At 40.0% G+C, this 18,470-nt stretch overlaps 1 long non-coding RNA gene across 1 annotated transcript in view; it reads left to right on the top strand.

Moving 5' to 3' along the window:
- Nucleotides 1–17,927, top strand: part of LOC309644509 — a 33,637-nt gene extending 15,710 nt beyond the window's left edge. Inside the window, exon 3 of the long non-coding RNA XR_014254466.1 lies at nt 17,917–17,927. This is a non-coding gene — a long non-coding RNA (uncharacterized lncRNA). The remainder of the gene's footprint in view (nt 1–17,916) is intronic.
- Nucleotides 17,928–18,470: the final 543 nt, after the last annotated feature.

Here is an 18,470-nt window from a genome sequence, read left to right as displayed (position 1 = left end):
GGGGGAGGGGCAGTCTTGTAGGACTGAGCCCTTCACCTGTGGGATCTGGTGCTGTCTCCAGGTGGACAGTGTCAGAATGGAGTTAAATTGTGGGACACTCAGTTGGTGTCGGAGAATTTCTTGTTGGTGAGCACTCCCATCCACAGCACATATACACCCCAAAGTTGGATTTCACGACCAGAACCTCTAGCCATGCAAGAGTGTGAGCCCAGCGATGCCAGACATTTGGTTTTGTCATGACAAGTCGGAAGTCTAGATTTCTCTTTTACGTCCAGATGTGTAAATGTTGGCAATAAATTTAATTTTCAAATATACATTGCAGACCAACACTCTGTAGCTTGAACAAAACAGGTCTGTTGGTTAAAAGTGGTCTTTGGATAGCCAGTGTGCAACCTCTGAGCAAAAGAATCACAGAGATTCCAACACAGAAGGTCTGATGAGATAGCTTTGATTGGTTTCTCTAAAAGCTTCGCCCGTGGACCACACCTGGAGTAGCACTGTTCTATACTTCTATTCCATTATGCTTTTCTCCACCTTATTGGACTGCATAAGGTCCAGTATTTCATAGTCTTGGTTGGAGCAGCCTATGCTTCTTCTCTTCCCTTTCACTGAGCATCCTACCTGCCTACTGACACCTCTCCTTCCCTTTTCTGGCCCTCAGCACTTTTTAGGAGACAAACTGGAGTCTCAGGTTGGCCATTGATGCCCTTTTTCTATCCCTTTCTCAAAGTGAAATGAAATAACATGAAACACATCATGATATAGAAAGGCAGAAAGAACTTCAAGTAAGTTGGCTCATTATTTCCCTCCACAAACTAGGGAAGGGCACAAACAAAACACGGTATTGCTGAGGGGAAGCCAGTGCAGGCTGCGCTTGGTTTTCACCAAGCAGTGACCTCCTCCAGTGAACTAAATGCCCAGAGCCCCAGTCTCATCTGGTCCTCATTTTCAATCGGCAGTAAACTGATATGTTTTTTTTTTCACTTTCATTATAGCTTGTTTTCATCAAGTTTATATTTCCAAATGTACTGGTTTTCAAGCCTGAACTGTCATATCAAAAAAATAAAAAATACAACTTCAAAAAATGTAGGTTAGCCGACCCAATGGCACCAGAGAGGGGGCCCAGCCTTTGGCTTATGGGAACTCCTTGGAGATTTCCTTTACTCTGAGCTAACACCAATGGGAGTCACCAAGTTGGTGGGGTGGAGGGGTGCAAAGTGAGTATTAAAGGGGGTGGGGCAAACTGCCTTACTTACCCCTGTGTGGGGTGGTATGCTGAGCAGAGAGAAAAGAGAATGAAAAAATCCCTAGAGTTTTCCACGTACTATACTCTCTGACACCTTCTAGCAAGGACACAGAGGGAGTGGAGGGCTGGGCAAAGGGGTCACCAATCTTACAGCAGAGATCTGTAAACTTGCCAGATGATGGAGAAAAGGTCTGACTCTTCCAACTAGTGAGAGTGGAGGCCCATGTTTTGTGCACAGAAAGAAACAGCCAAAACCCTTCCCTCTGACTCAGTCTCAAAAGAATTAGCAAATGGAACGAACACAATGGGGAGTGAGCTATGAACATTCTCAGCACCCACCTCGAGGTACATAGACAACACACACCCTTCTGTAGGACGAAAGCCATCCACGGTGACCCTCACGGGTGCCTGCCAGACCTCCAGCTGCACCATTATTGGAGGATCTGAGCTCATTCTCTTGGGCAAAGGCCTCCCTCTGCTGAGCTCCCCACAGCTGGGTCAAGACAGTGTTTCCACCCCAAGGCAGGAGGTATGACTTTGGCGATGGGGGCAGTATGGTAAACAGACCTGCAAGCTCTCCAGGGTAGAGCTCAAGACCTCATGGTCAGTACTTCAAGAGACTCAGGCCACCCTCAAATCTAGATGTGGTGGTGAATTGGGAGTCATCACAAGGCAGGCTCCATTTTCTATAGCTCAGCTCAGAGATAAGCTTTCTCCTTTACAGAAATGATTTAGAATATACACCCAAACATGCTTTTCCTCCAAGTTTAACTTTTCATGTAGCAGCATAAAAAAATAAATATTTTAAGTGTTGGCCTTCAGGGTCTTTCTCTGAAGTTTCTTTCCTCCTGGCTGATTCCAAGGCTCGTTCTTTTTTATGCTCTCCATCTCTACTGCCAAGGTTCTTGTTGTCCCTGATTGGCAGCCCTCTCCCTTCGGAGGATGCTTGAACTCTCTGCTCTCTAGTCTCTTCATGAAGCTTCTGTTTCCATCTGGTGTTAAGTTCAGGAAGTCAAAAAACTGTCCCCAGTTCCCATCTTTTATTGGTAGCTGGACCATTCTCTCTTGCTCTATTTTCTCCATTTTCATACACACACACACACACACACACACACACACACACACACACACACACACACACACCACACCTCTTCTCACCATTATCTCTTCCTCCCACTCTTGACCTTCAGAAACCCAGGGCAATATACATCAGACAGTAGTAAAACTAATTACATTTTCAGGCTTTGCTGGGTATTGTGTTTTAGAGGAATTATCTCACCCATTCCTCAAATAATTCTGTGAGTGAGGAACCATGCCATGCTCATTTGGGGATTCAGAGAGGTTAAGTATTTAGGCTGAAGTTGAACAGCTAGCAGATGATGCAACCAGGATTTCAATTCCAGCATTGACTCCAGGGCCCCTGCTTTAAACATACATTATGTTAACTCCTCCTCCATCTCACAAGTTCAGGAAGGAATCTGATGAACTTCCCTCCAGAGCTGAGGATAAGCTTCCCAAGCCTACATTTTGGCTCAAGTACTTGGCATCTGAGAAACGTTCAGAATTCTGCCGCACAGGGGGACCCTGTTCTATCAAGAATCAAGGCATCACGTCTGGTAACAGCAGTCATTCTCAACCTTAGCTGCACGGGGACCTGGAGCTTTTAGAATCCTGATGCCCAGGCCACACCCTCGTCTGATAACATCAGAATACCTGGGGGGCAGAGGCCAGGCATCAATGTTTTTTAAATCTCCCCTGGTGACTCCAGTGTGCTACCTGAGACTGAGACTGAGAATTACTGAAATAGTGAAATGTAAGGCAACATCAAGCAAATTAGGAGAGCTCCTTTTGATGAGTAGCAGCGCTATCCCAACATCGCTGAAGTCATGGTATTAAGTGATCAAATTCATGCTTTTCCTCTGTATCACATCAGCCAGGGAGAAACCTACCTAACAGTATCCAAAATGTCAGATGGCTATAAAGAAAACCATTTTGAACTTGGAATCAATGAAACCTGGGTTTAGGGTCTATCAGTCTGCCATGTGCTAGCTGTGTGACTTTTTTTCATCTGTGGTAAGATACATACAACAAAATTTACCATCTTAACCATTTTAAGTGTACAATTCAGTAGTACCTTTTTTTTATTGTTGAAGTATAGTTGATTTACAATATTGTGTTAGTTTCAGGTGTACGGCAGAGTGATTCAGTTATACATATATACGTATATATCTATATTCTTTTTTTAAATTCTTTTCCATTATGGTTTTTTACAAGATATTAAATATAGTTCCCTGTGCTATACAGTAGGTCCTTGTTGGTTATCCATTTTATATATAGTAGTGTGCATCTGTTAATCCCAAACTCCTCATTTACCCCTCCCACCTGCTTCCCCTCTGGTAACCATAAGTTTGTCTTCTATGTCTGTGAGTCTGTAATTCAGTAGTTTTAATTATGTTCACAATGTTGTGCAAACATCACCACCATCCATACCCAGAACTCTTTTCATCTTACAAAACTAAAACTCTACACCCATTAAACTACAACTTCCCATTCCTCCCTTCCTCCAGCCCCTGGCAACCACCATTCTACTTTCCCTCTGTCTGAGTCTGACTACTCTAGGTATCTTATATAAGTGGAATCATGTAACGTCTAACCTTTTAAGATTGCCTTATTTTACTTAGCATGATATCCTCAAGTTCCATTGATGTTGTAGCATGTGTCAGAATTTCCTTCCTTTTTAAGGCTGAATAATATTGCTTTGTGTATATATACCACATTTTGTTTGTACATTCTTCCACTGATGGACACTCGGGTTGCTATTATGATAAACACCTTTGGCTTTTGTGAATAATGCTGCTATTATCATGAGTGTACATATATCTCTTTGAGACTCTTTCTAATTCTCTCGGTATATACCCAGAAGTGGAATTGCTGGATCATTAACTGGGTGAATTTAAGCAATTCACTTAAATCTTCCTGAGCACCTATTTCCTTATTGCTAAAATTCGTGTTTATTAAACATGGTTCTAGATGCTAGGGATACTGCAGTGAACAGGACAGGTAAGGTTCTTATCCAGAAGGTGAAACAATTCCTACTATCAGCTACCCTAAAATGAATGAGATGACTAAGGTTTTCTAACTTTCATTACAAATTTGATCTATTAAAGTTTGAACTTCTCACTGGGGGTTGAGAACTTTGTACCAAGAAACAAAATGAGTTTATCTGGAAGTCTGAGATTGATGAATGCAAGAGAAAGAAGCTCCCGTGTTCTATCTTTGATGGAAGAAAACCTGAGTCCTGTAATTTTAGCTGGATGAGGAGATGGTCAATCCCAGCCATGTTTCCCCTTGGGTGTGGCATTAGCAAGAATTCATACCAGGACATAATTAAACATTTCAAATATCCTTTTTCAAGGAAAGGGGGAAAGAAACTATCCCAAAGTGCGCACACACACACACACACAAATATCCTGCATTTTTAGATGCATCTTAGGAAAACTTCTGAGACAACCTACAACTACATCAATCCATGAACCCTGCAAGTCAAAAATCACCATGTAACCAAACAATAAAGAAGTCTCTGATACATCCAAATTCAAGGGCAATGGATGATTTAAAGAGTTGTCCAGAATTCTTTGTGAAGAATGAATTGTGTATTAGCTTCCCTTAAACACGATAATTTCCTAAAGCAACAGGAAGGGAGGTGGAGTATAAGTAATAAGGAATGTACATGACTGTAGACTAGGAATTCTCCATTCAGGCACCTTTTGAGAGAAAACTTATTCTTCTAAAAAATATAGAAAAATACAAAGAACAATATAACAAACACCCATGGTTCAGACTTCTGTTGTTTTTGTTGTTGTTTAATCAAACTTATTGAAGTGTAATTTATATATGGTAAATAAAATGCACACATTTTTAAGTCTAAAGTAAATTTGAATTTTGATAAATGTATACATCTGTGTAACAACCCACCCAAGCAAGCTATAAAACGTTTCCATCACCTGGAAAATTCCCTCGTGTCCCTGTGCAGTCTACTCCTGGCTCAGGCAAACACTGCTCTGATTTCTTTCACTGTAGATTAATTGTGCCTATTCTAGAAATTCAATTAAATGAAATCTACAGGATATACTATTTTTTGTCTGGCTTATTTTGCTCAGTATTCATCCATGTTTTTGCATGTGTCAGAAGTTTATTTTATTTTTTTACTGAGTTGTATTCCTTTGTACAAAGGTACCACAATTTCTTTATCCATCCTCCTGGCTTGTTTCCAGTGTTTGACTATTACCAATAAAGCCACCATGAGCATGTACAAACCTTTTTGTGGACACAAATTTTTATTTTTCTTGTGGAAATATCCAGTGGACAAATTTCAGGTTCATAGAATAGATGTTTAACTTTATAAGAAATGGTTAAACTGTTTTCCTAAGTGGTTGTCAAATTTTACACTCACACCAACAGTGTATGAGATGTGAGATATCCAGTTGCTCCATATTCTTGACAACAGCTGGTATTGTCAATATTTTAAAATTTATCATTCTGGTGGGTATGTAGTAAGAACTCATTATGTTTTTAATTTATATTTCCTTCGTGACTAATAATGCTGAACATCTTTTCGTGGGCTTAGTGGCTTATTAGTCAGCTCAGGCTGTCATAACAAAACCATGGATTGGATGACTTAAACAACAAAAACTTAATTTCTCACCATTCTGGAGGCTGAAGGTCTGAGATAAAGGTGCCAGCCTAGTTGGGTTCTGGTGAGGACTCTCTTCTCGGCTTGCAGACAGCCATCTTCTCACTGTGTTCTTACAGTGTGGTGGGTGGGGGTTGGGGGAAGGCAGGGTGGTGGGAGAGTGAGAGAGAGAGAGACAGAGAGAGAGACAGAGAGAGAGAAGACATTCTCTGATATGTCTTCTGATAAAGGCACTAATCTCATCAGACCAGGGTCCTACCCTCATGACCTCACTAACCTTATTACCTCCCCAAATCTGCATTTCCAAATACCATCACATTGGGCATTAGGACTTCAACATATGAATTTTTGAGACCACAAGCATTCAGTCCATAACACTGCCCATTCTTATAAGCTCTATATTGAAGTGCCTATTCAAGTCTTGCTTATTTTTGTATTGATTTGTCTGTCTTGTAATTGAATTGTACTAGTTATTTATGTATTTTAGACCAAAGTCCTTCATCAGACATATTTATTGCAAATACTTCCCTTTGCCTGAGGAGACGGACTCCAAAAAATATTGCTATGACTCACGTCAAAGAGTGTACTGCCTGCGTTTTCTTCTAGGAATTATGGTTTCTGGTCTTACATTTAATCCATTTTGAGTTTATTTTTGTATACAGTGTAAGAAAATGTTCTGATTTCATTCATTTACATGTAGCTGTCCAGTTTTCCCAGCACCATTTATTGAAGAGACTCTCTTTTCCTCATTGTATATTTTTTGCCTCCTTTTCATAGGTTAATTGACCATATATGTGTGGCTTTATTTCTGGGCTGTCTATTCTGTTCCATTGATCTCTGTGTCTGTTTTTGTGTCAGTACCATACTGCTTAGATTACTGTAGCTCTGTAGTATAGGTTGAAGTCAGGGAGCATAATGCCTCCAGTCCTGTTCTTTTTCCATCAAAATTGCTTTGGCTGTTCAGGGTCTTTTGTGGTTCCATATAAATTTTAGAATTATTTGTTCTAGTTCTGTGAAAGTTGTCATGGGTATTTTGATAGGGATTGCATTAAATCTGTAGATTGCTTTGTGTAGTGTGGACATTTTAACAATATTAATTCTTTAAATTCATGAACATGGGATATCTTTCCATTTCTTTGTATTATCTTCAATTTCCTTCATCAATGTTTTAGAGTTTTCAGAGTATAGCTCTTTCACCTCCTTGCTTTAACATAGTATTAGAAGTCCTAGCCATAGCATTCAGACAAGAAAAAGAAATAAAAGGCATCCAAATTGGAAAGGAAGAATTAAAACTGTCACTATTTGCAGATGACATGATAGTATATATAGAAAACTCTAAAATCTCCACCAAAAAACAATTAGAACTAATAAATGAATTCAGTAAAGTTGCAGGATACAAGTTTAATACACATAAATCTGTTGCCTTTCTATATACTAATAATGAACTATCAGAAAGAGAAAGCAAGATAACAATCCCTTTTAAAATAGCATCAAAAAGGTACTTCCCTGGTGGTCCAGTGGTTAAGACTCCATGCTCCCAATGCAGGGGGCCCAGGTTTGATTCCTGATCAGGGAACTAGATCCCACATGTTGTAACTAAGAGCCCACATGCCACAACTAAAAGATCCTCCATGCCACAACGAAGATCGCGTATGCTGCAACTAAGACCCGGTGCAGCCAAATAAATAAAATAATTAATTAATTAATTAATTTTTTAAAAATAACATCAAAAAGAATAAAATACCTAGGAATAAACTTAGCCTATGCATTTTCTTAATAATATCTTTTGAAGAGCAGAGGTTTTAAATTTGATCACAAATATTTAATCTTTTTTTTCCTTTTAAAAGTAGTGCTTTTGAGTCATAGCTAAGAAATACTTGCATATCCCAAGGTCATGAAGATTTCCCCCCATATCTTCTTCTAGAAGTTTTAGCTTTTTAGCTTTTATGTTTAGGTCTAGACTCTAATTTGAGTTAATTTTTATATATGTCATGAAATAAGGGCTGAATTAAATAAATTAATGCATTTGACAGAGGGGAGACAATAAATGATAAATTCCATTATTATTACATTTATTAATTATTACTTTTATTAGCATTTAAAGATATTAAAAGCCATAGATATCCATTTACTGTAAAAGACTAGGAAGATTTACATTAAGGGGGGAAAAAACACGGTGGGACACTTATCAAAACAAAGAATTTTTTCCTTGCAAGAAGCCTGCCTTAACTGTCAGAGTTGATGGCTAGAGTGATGCTTTAAGTTTTTCACCAAAATTCAGTTGGCTCATCCCCAAGGGAGCCTGCAAAGAGTTCCCATGTAGAAGGACCCAGTTCTCCTCGTCTCTCTCTGCCCAAGGTCATTCTCTGGCTGGGGACCTATCAACCTAAGGCAAGCTAGAAAGTCTCAGATGGAGGGTAACAACTCAGGAGCAACCCTCAACACAAGAGGGTCAGAGTTGGTGGAGACAGGCCTGAGCTGCTATATCCTCCAATGGACAATTTTCAGTTGTGTTTTACACAGTGACCCAGAGGGTCCCTGGCAGGAGTGGGCCCTATGGAGGTGTTCTGTTCCTCACAATCATTTATTGGCTTTCTTCCCTTTCCTCTCTCACTTTCCCCACTCCCTCAATGTGCTTTCTGGGATCCGCTCCCAAATAATCTACTTAGACTAAAATTGTTTTCTGAGGGTCTGCATCTGAGCAATCTAAACTAAAACAGAGGATGACCTCAGAAATGCAATGCTCTGGACACATATGAGCACTTCCAGTGAAAGGTGACCCTCTCTGGAGAAAGAAGTAGAGGAAGGAGAGAGTGATTAATTCTAAATCAAGGCCCCAGGTTAGAAATAAAATAGAGAGATAGTCACTCAAGGTAGTTTTTGTTCCCAAACCATCCATGGTATCACACCCATAGGGCTCAAGAGTCTTTGTTCTAGAAACTTCTTAGCCAAGTATTTCAAGGCCCTTGGCAAAACACCTTGCTCAAGGTAGCAGTCTCACAAAACAGTGGAGTAATGTCTGAGTCGTGCTTGCTTCTTTTCCACAAGCCACAAGCCATAAACCAAAGGAGGGCGGACATAATCTCAAGCACAACAATTTTGCAATACAGACAGTTTTCTTTGAAAAGGCTCTACGAATACATTTCTCTCACTTGGGAACTTCAATAGAAGATAATTATTCTTTTCTGCCTCATAATATATATTAAAAATGTTCAAATGTGGCTTTCCAGGGATTTCTGCCAAATAGTTTTAGGCACCAGATCCAGCTTTACTTAATTTTATATGGCCTGCTTAGCCTATTACAAAATATCCTTTCATGCAATATGAATTTGCTAAAGAGGCTAAAATCTATTCCTTTCTATTAAAACCTCAATTTGAAAAGCCTTCAAGGTTAGGGACTTTTACCCTCAGATCTATCTCATGAGGAGATAGCCACTGAAAAGAGATAGAAAACCTCCTGAGATGTTGTACACTTTTCTAGGCTGTCACAACCACCATGAAACAAAATGAAACATGACCATCACCTTCCAGGAAAGGCCGTGTACATGACAAGAAGGCTGTTTTCAGATAAACAGTGTACTTTGTTACCACCCGGGCACACAATATCTCAACCACTACGTCTCATGGACTTTTCTGTTTTTATGAGCTTATGCCAACAACTAGTAAGGAGCACAAAAGCCTGTGCGAAACCCTGCATTCGTTGGAGTGTTTGTGTTGGCTTCCTTAAAATCGGCTGATTTCCAAATCTCATTCTCCACCCCACCTTAGTTATATTTATACTGTTGTGCAGAACAAACTTGGATCTGTATTTAAATGTGAAATGCTTTGTGGCCATTCGTGCAAATCTCTTTATCGGGGTCTCGCACATTAACGCCCTTCACAATTGACCCACAGGCCAATTGTTTAACACGTTTCCACGGGGCTGCTTTCACGCACTCACAGCCTTGTTTTTACTTTTCTTAGCTTTCCTGGACAATCAAAAGGAAGTGGAACAGAGCCGGCTCGCTGAAAGCTGGAGCTGCCCTGTGTCTCCTCCTGCCTTCTGTCTCGGGTTTTGTTTTTCTGCTTCTTTTTTTTCTTTTTTTCTTTTCCGTCATTTCTGGTGGCAGAGCCAGACTATGTAGCTACAATCTCTTGATCCCCGTGTCTGCTGCTTTTTCCCTTCTGGCTCAGAGTCAATGTGAAGACTCACTGTGACCAGTCCCATGAGCCAAACCCTGCCACCTCGATTTCAGTGGAATTGTGTTCTCTGCTGTTGATTTACAAAAGCAATGCAAAGGGGTAAAAGGGGTATGTGTGTGGTGGTTGGGGGGGGAGGGGGAGGGCTGAGGGTGGGGTGAGGATAAAACCCCTCTTAGGAAATGTAAATGTCTTCATCCTTCTTTAATTTGGGGCTTGCTCTAACTTATAGGGTTCCACATGATTTTCTCCTCTCTCCCCATTTTCTCCTTTGAAGAGGAGGGTTGCAATCTGTACAAACTGAAGCAGATAGACTTCAGGTGCCCAAGGTACTTTATTTGAAAGAATGCTTCATGAGGTGCTATAGCTGCTTAGTCTCTCTAAGCTGCAGTTTTCCCTTCTGTAAGAAGACAGATTGATTTCTATTTATTGAGTGTTACCGTGGCTACGAGATACAGTGTGTATACACATAACAGACAGTAATGATGTCTGTCTCATATGATGGCTGTGAATGCTTAATAAACTATCGTACATAAAGCACAGACCAGAGGGTCTGACAAGCAGTGAGTGTGCAGAAATGTCAATCAATCACCATCATCATCATGAATCTTGAATCATAGTGAGAGTTAAGAGGCTGAGGAACTAACAGTGAATGTCTCCACTATGGTTAATTTCATGATCAAGAGCCCAGGCTTTGGAGTCCAGCACACCTGCCTGCAAATCCCCACTCCACCATTTCCACATCTGTGACCTCTGGCAAGTTGTCTAAGTTCTTTAAGTCTCAGTGTCCCCATCTGTAAAATGGGGATAATAAATTATCTACCTTAAAGGATTGCTATAAAGATCGTGCTTATATATGTAGTTAGCACAGTGTTTTGCCTATCAACATATGCTTTACATATCAGTATATGATAGGTATTATGAATATTACTCACCTATTTAATGTATTTTTATTTTAAGGACATAATATAAGATTAGCCCAAAGGACTAATAGCTACTCCTACATATACCTTAAAGATATAAATTATTTTCAAAGTCAATTGATTTGATGGTGAGCACATTCTTCAGTCCTAGGAAATCTTTCAAACCAAGGTGCTACCACATCACTTAGGAACTAAGCAGGAGGAAAGCCAATCAGCTAGAGAAACTGATCCTGAGGTCAGTTTTCCTGGGAGGAAGTTGGATGGAACATTAATGAAGGTAAGCAACCCTGAAGCCCCACATTACAATAGCTTAACACAAAATATGGTTATTTACTGCTCATGTCATAGTTCAATGCAAGTCTGCAGGGGTGGTCTGCCTCCAGTCATTCAGGGGCCTGGGTCCACCTGTCAGTTGGCTCCACCATCTTTTAGTGCCTTCAAGTCCTCCATTGGATTATTCCCATTCATCTGGTAGAATAGGAAAGAAAGAATATTGGAGTATGATGCAAGACATTTTAGGGGCCAATCCTGGATATGGAATATATCACTTCTGCCTGTAACCATTGGCTAGAATTCAGCCATATGTTGCCACCTACTTCAAGGGATACTAAGAATTGTCTTCCCGGACATCCAGAGATTTGCATATCACATGACACTGTCTTTGCCTCAGGTGGATATGAGGAGCTCACTTTACATTTATCAACCCAATTTAAACTAATTAAGGGACAACAGCTACAAACTTCCATGAAAATGCCTTTTCCAGACTGAATATTTTATCCTTGCAAAGGATGATCATATAATTTTTCGTCCAACCTGGGACAATTATGAGAGTGAGAAAAGGTGGTAAAGAAAAATAAAATGAAATAATATTTCAAAATATTTTAAAATTAACCAACATATTGATTTTAACTTATTGGTAGAACTATAAAGTAGTTCTGGTCAAAACTATTTTTAAAAAATAACATCTAAAAAAAATTAACATAGAATAAATCCGTATATATTAAAGTTTATTATCTGCATGTTAAAAAATAACAAGCAAACAATTTTCCTTGGTACTTATTTATATATCTTAGTCTTTTTATACCATAATATTTTTCAACATTATCTCATAATTTTTTTTGTTTTCATAAAATGCCTGAGATCTTTTTTCAAAATTACATGATTAAAATATGTGAAACTTTGTACTCTTCTAAGGAGAAAATCTCTTTATATTCACTGTGTTACCTGCCAAGCTCACAGTAAATTCTGCTAAATGAAGGCTGTCTTAGTCTGCTCAGGCTACAATACCAAAATACCACAGACAAGGTGGCTTACACAACAGAAATTTTTTTATCTCTGGGAAGTCCAAGATCAAAGTGCTGGCTGATTCAACTTCTGATGAGAGTTCTTTTGCTGGCTTGTAGGGAAGTGGGGTCAGGGGGACGCAGAGAGAGAGAGAGAGAGAGAGAGAGAGCTCCCTGGTGTCTCTTCCTCTAAGGACATTAATACTATTGGATCAGGGTCCCACCCTTATGACCTCATTTAACCTTAACTACTTCCCTATAGGCCCCATCTCCAAATACACTGGAGAATAGGGCTTCAAACACAAATTGGGGCAGAGGGGAGGGGGGAGGGTTACAAAATTCAGTCCATACCAAAGGCTCTGATCAATGCTACGTTTTTATTGAAATATATCAATATTTCAGCCCCAATAATTTCACAGGTACTGATTTTTTGCCTCTCTTCAGAGTACTGTTCTTAGGCAAATATTTTTACAAATATTTCAAAACTTTTCAAAAACACTTAATTTTATTTATGATCCTTTTGAATATTTTGCTAAGCCTAGATGCTATGGAATCATGGACCCTCTCAATTTCATTTTAGTCCAGTATATAGAATACAACTTGATTTACAAGTTAAAAATAGGAGCTCTACCAATAGATTCTTCCCACAAGAGTTTTTCCATAGCATAAATTATAGCTTCAAATGGAAATCTAGCACACCATTTGAGTTTGCATTGTTTAATGTATAATGTATAGAAATACACTTGAATGTCTTCTTGTCTGCACATATTGTTGTCAATAATTTCAGGTCTTGAAAAGCTTCAACCACTGAAATTTTCTTGACACTCCATTCATTGAATGCTTTGATTTAAAGATTTCCAATTGGTTTGGAACAAGATGCAACCGAACTGAGAAAATTCATTTATAAAAAGTAGTTCGACTTCATGAAAATGAACTTGCAAAATCTTGACTTCAATTCCATGAACTGGGTGAGAAAAAACAATCAAACCATTAACAGAACCACCTTCACTAATCTGCTATTTGAAGCAGGCCTCAGAAGCATCATGCAGGCTGCCCCCTGGGCCAGGGCAAAACCGGCTGGTACACCAAGTGTCTGGCAGAAACAGAGCCTTGAGTTCTTCTCCCACTACCAAATCCAGAGGAAGTTAGTCAGCTGTAGCCACTCCTGACTGAAAGCATGGTGCCTGCTGTCCTAGAAAGAGAGGTATTGATTTTGATGCATCTGGGAAAAGTTAGGAAAAGAAAAATGGGTCCTCTGTGCCTTTTCAGGTTTGACTTCCTATTGAAATGAGAACCTGTTTACTACACATGCATCTCACACATAGCTAAGAAAGAGCATGGGAGAAGTGAAAGTAACAGTGAGAAGACAGCAGTCTATGAACCAGGAAGTTGGTCCTCATCAGACACTGAATCTGCAAGTGCCTTGATCTTGGACTTCCCATCCTCCAAAATTGTGAGAAATAAATGTTCGCAGTTCAAGCTACCCAGTCTATGATATTTTTGTTACAGCAGCCAGAACAGCCTAAGACACAACCCCACACTCAACCAGTAAGAAAGGGGGAAGCTGAAGAATACAATGTGGCCACCCTAATTTTTACCAGCTGAAAACAGCCCTGGAGCAACCTTAATTTCTGAGAATGGCAAAGACAGATAATTTCAATGACTAATGCTTCTAAATGCCATGGTAAAAGCAACAGTATATTAAGCTTTTGTGTAAAAAATTCTCCTGTGTTACTTTCTGAAGAACTTGGGGAAAAAATTTCTAAAATATGTGTATCTACTTTTCATTCCACTGTGTCAGTTTAAGGTGAAAACTAGAGAAGTTACTGTGTGTCTACTACATGTGAACATGGTACCCAGCCTTTACTTTTATCTTCTCTAACACTCACTTGTAAGAACTTGTAAGAAAGAATTATTAAACCCACTTGGCTGATGAGAAAGTAGTTTCCGAGTGGTTCTCTGTTTTGCTGAGGCCATATATTTAGCTCATGGTAGTCAGTTCAAAACCAGGTCTGTCAAGCTCAGGTCATCTCCCCTTCATCCTAATTTCCTTTTGGGAAACTAACTTCTCCCACACTCTTCACTCTTAGGAGGAGTATGAAATTGACCAGCTCTTTTCTACCCAAGGAATAGACACATGATCTAAGCAAGGTTTGGTGAATTGCAGAAATGTTCACAATTTTTCTCCATAACTGTCCTTCTATCCGTACTATTGATACTTTGCAATGTGAATTTTGTAGCTCCTCTCATCAAGAGCTGGAGTCTACTTCCCCACCCCTTGAATCTGGACTGGCCTTGAGACTGGCTTTGGGCAACAGAATGTGGCAGAAGTGACACTGTGAAAGTTCTGAACATGGGCCTCGAGAGACCTTGAATACTTCTACCCCACTCTTGGATTCCCACTCAATTGCCATGTGAACTAACTCTTGCTAGCCTGCTGGAGGATGAGAGACCGTATGAAGTAGAAATAAGCCATCCCTGTTGGGCCATCTTAGATGGAACAGCCCTTAACCAACATGGCAGCTAATGGAAGATTTGACTGCTTAAGTGAACCAGGTTAAGATCAGCTGGGGCTGGTCCAGATCTGCAGAAAAGTTCAGCAGAGCCCATTCCAAACTGTCAAACTGTCAACCTTTAAAATCATGAGCTGCACAAATGTTGTTTTAAGCCACAAAATTTTGGAGTCATTTGTTACACAGTAAAACCTAACTAATACATGAGAATGGAAAAGACCTGTGATTTTTAACTACCAGAGGGGGCCCATGATGAGATTTTTAACTACCTCTTGCTGCCTAGGTCACTATATCTTCTCTGATTCTTGCTCTTTCTGAGCCTGATTCTCTAACTTCATCATTGATACCATGAGCCACCTGTATCCTTATGACAAGTTCTTTTGCTTACATTTGTCAGAGTTTCTGTCAATCCGCAAATCTCCAACTTATCTTAAAGGTTTTGGTCCAAACTCTTCATTTTGCTGCTGAAAAACTGAGGCCAGAGAAGAAAGCTAGTTATCTGCCCAGAATCATGCATCCACTCTTGGGCAGATGCCAGGACCAGAATCTAGACAACATAACATTGACAACAGGACCATTATGATCATACAAGGCCACCACCCTAGTCATGACATGAACCAATCCTGTATCAGCAACGTAGTAAGGCTAGCTGCTGCAAAGGCATTTCTAAATCTCAGTATCTCACACAATAATGTTTTCATTCTCATGCCTCTCACTTGCCAGTCATGGATTTTACTGGTGGGAGAGTCTTCCATGCCCTTACTGAGGGACTCAGGCTCCTTCTACATTGTGGTTCTACACTTCTCTAAGTCCTAGGGTCCTCACCATTCAGCCAGCACATGGGAAAAAGGAAAAAAAAAAAAAGTGGTTCTTGAGAGAGTTTTATGAGCCAGGCCTGGAAGCAGCACCTACCATTTTCCTCACATGCCATTGGACAGAGTTCAGGCACGTGACCACAAGAAGCTGTAAAGGAAATATGGTTCAGCTGTGTCCCAAAGGCGATGTGAGAGCACAGATAGGGAAAAATCTTTGCCACAGATTCTTAGCTTATTTTATACAGAATCACATCACTAGGATTAAGCCCTTTCTGCTCCTTAGAAAATCACTCCATTCCAAAAAGTGACTAATAAAAGAATACACCCACTTTATATTTATTCTTCAATAAAAGATAATTTAAAATGTTACTCGTGCAATTGAGTACCCAGAATCTGAAATTCCTACATTCGCTGAAGCTTGCTGAAGCATAAGTTCTGCTAGAGACAGGAAACCTGGTTCAGAATACACTATTATCTTGCCCCAATATTCTCTACTATTTCCATTCCTTCCAAGCCTGGGATTAGGGGCACGAATTTTATAAGTAATCATTTGCTTTCCTTTGTCTGGTCAACAGCAAGGTTAGCAGTTTACCAACCACTGGATTACTCTTAAAATTGTGCCATCACATTAGATTACTCAGATACATTTGGGGGAAGAAACATTTCTCTGCTCCTCACCTCCACAGTGGATTTCTTTCTCCCTTCCAATTTCATAAGAAAGTCCTCAGGAAAAATAGACCTGTAAAGGTATCAAATTAATGGATGAGTTGAGCCTACATTATTCTTTTCCCATGATGCATTCTAAATATCAAAAAAAGACTAGACAGAAGGCAAGACCCATCCATCCACTTTCCAAGACACGCTTTAGTTACCCAATCACTGCAGAGTGTTGCCAGGATGCACAGCCTATGATTTGGACTAGAATCCAGCTATTTCCAACATACTCCATTTACTTAGTAGGTACTGAAGACTCTGACCAGCCATTAAGCAGCCAATGGACTTTGCTGAAGAACCTGTACAGAGGGCACCGTGACATCTTATTTGCTGTTAAGTGGCAGTGCTTTGAACCACAGAGCATGCCTCTGAACAGCTGAGATTACAAAACAAAGCCCTGGAATGCATACACTCTCATTCACTGTTTTCACATTTCTCTGTTTCCAAAATGTTTGGCTACTTTTTTTCCTTCCCTCCACCCACCCAGCTCTTTCTTAAGGACAGAGAAGAAATCTAATCTCATAAAATGATTGGTTTTCAGAATATGCTAAGCATTTAGAGATTTATTAGAAACAGTTTTAGTTCCTCATTAATCTAAAGCAAATTATTATTGATTTACAACAGACGGTTCACCTGATATCCTTCAGGCAGCCATAAAAAAATAGTCTGAGCATTAAAAATGGTTGATATCTTTCTGACAATAGCAGTTAAACCCAGTCAATGACAGCCCTCTCCAACTGTATGAAAAATAGCCATTCTTACTGTGTGTTCTGCTCACTTGCATTAAGTCTTCCAAATAACCTGTGTTTATATGCATTTATTTTCATATTGGGTTCATTTATCAGAGAGCTCTAGATACCTCATTCACACCAGAGTGATTTTCAAAGTGGGAAAGAAATACTTGCTCACACTACCATGCACTTACTCCGGACATGTTTTGTTATAGCAATTTTTTTACTAAAACTTGTGAGGGTTTTTCCTACATTTGAGCAATCTCAATGGTAACAAGTTGAAGCCTGCCTTGGACTTACTGGCTAGGAGTATCAACTCTTTAGTCAGACTGCAAAGTTTAGGTCCTGGCTCTGCCACTTAAGCAACTTATCCACTCTTGGTAAAAAACCTCAGTTTTCTCCTCTGCAAAATGGCAATGTCAAGAGCAACGACATCAGGGGTGAGATGTAGATGAGGTTTATAATTGTTTCAAAGCACCGGGCATATAGAGATTTCCCTATTAATGTAAGCTATTGGCACAGGATCAAGACTATTAATAGGCAATTATTAACAGCTTTGCCCACTCCTTGCCTGCTAAAGAGGACTACTCTTTGCCAACTTAGTTGTTTCCTGTCCCTTGGTCCTCCCAGAAGGGTCCAGCCTTGTCAGACAAGAGTAAAGGAAAAAAAAAAAAAAAGATGAAGGCCAAGATAGGTTTGGGAGTTTAAATAAGAGGTCCTGAGGAGAAAGGCGTGGCTGTGGTATGCAAGGAAATTCGTTGAAAAGGAAAGGGAGATTTGAAGTTACGGTCTTATGGTATGTTCTTATGTTCTTCACAGTATTAAGAAATGCAAGTAGAGGGCTTCCCTGGTGGTGCAGTGGTTGAGAATCTGCCTGCTAATGCATGGGACACGGGTTCGAGCCCTGGTCTGGGAAGATCCCATATGCCGTGGAGCAACTGGGCCCGTGAACCACAACTACTGAGCCTGTGCATCTGGAGCCTGTGCTCTGCAACAAGAGAAGCCACGATAGTGAGAGGCCCGCGCACCGCCATGAAGAGTGGCGCCCTCTCCCCACAACTAGAGAAAGCCCTCACACAGAAACAAAGACCCAACATAGCTAAAAATAAATAAATTTATTTAAAAAAAAAAAGAAATGCAAGTAAAGGACTTGATTATTTCTAAATTTTCAGGGAGTGATGCTGGATTCTGTGTGTGTCTGTTGGGGGGGGGGTGGGCGGTGTTTGTGTGTGTGTGTGTGTGTGTGTGTGTGTGTGTGTGTGTGTTTAAATATTATCCTGATTGGACAGGACCACTTGAATTATGGAATTATGCATTATCCCTACTACTTCTATCATTATTATTCTCTCTGAGGGTTATTATATCTTCTGGTT

This window comes from Balaenoptera physalus, assembly GCF_965194825.1.
Source record: "Balaenoptera physalus genome assembly, chromosome: 16".
Taxonomy (NCBI): domain Eukaryota; kingdom Metazoa; phylum Chordata; class Mammalia; order Artiodactyla; family Balaenopteridae; genus Balaenoptera; species Balaenoptera physalus.
This window is presented reverse-complemented; position numbering and strand designations above follow the sequence as displayed.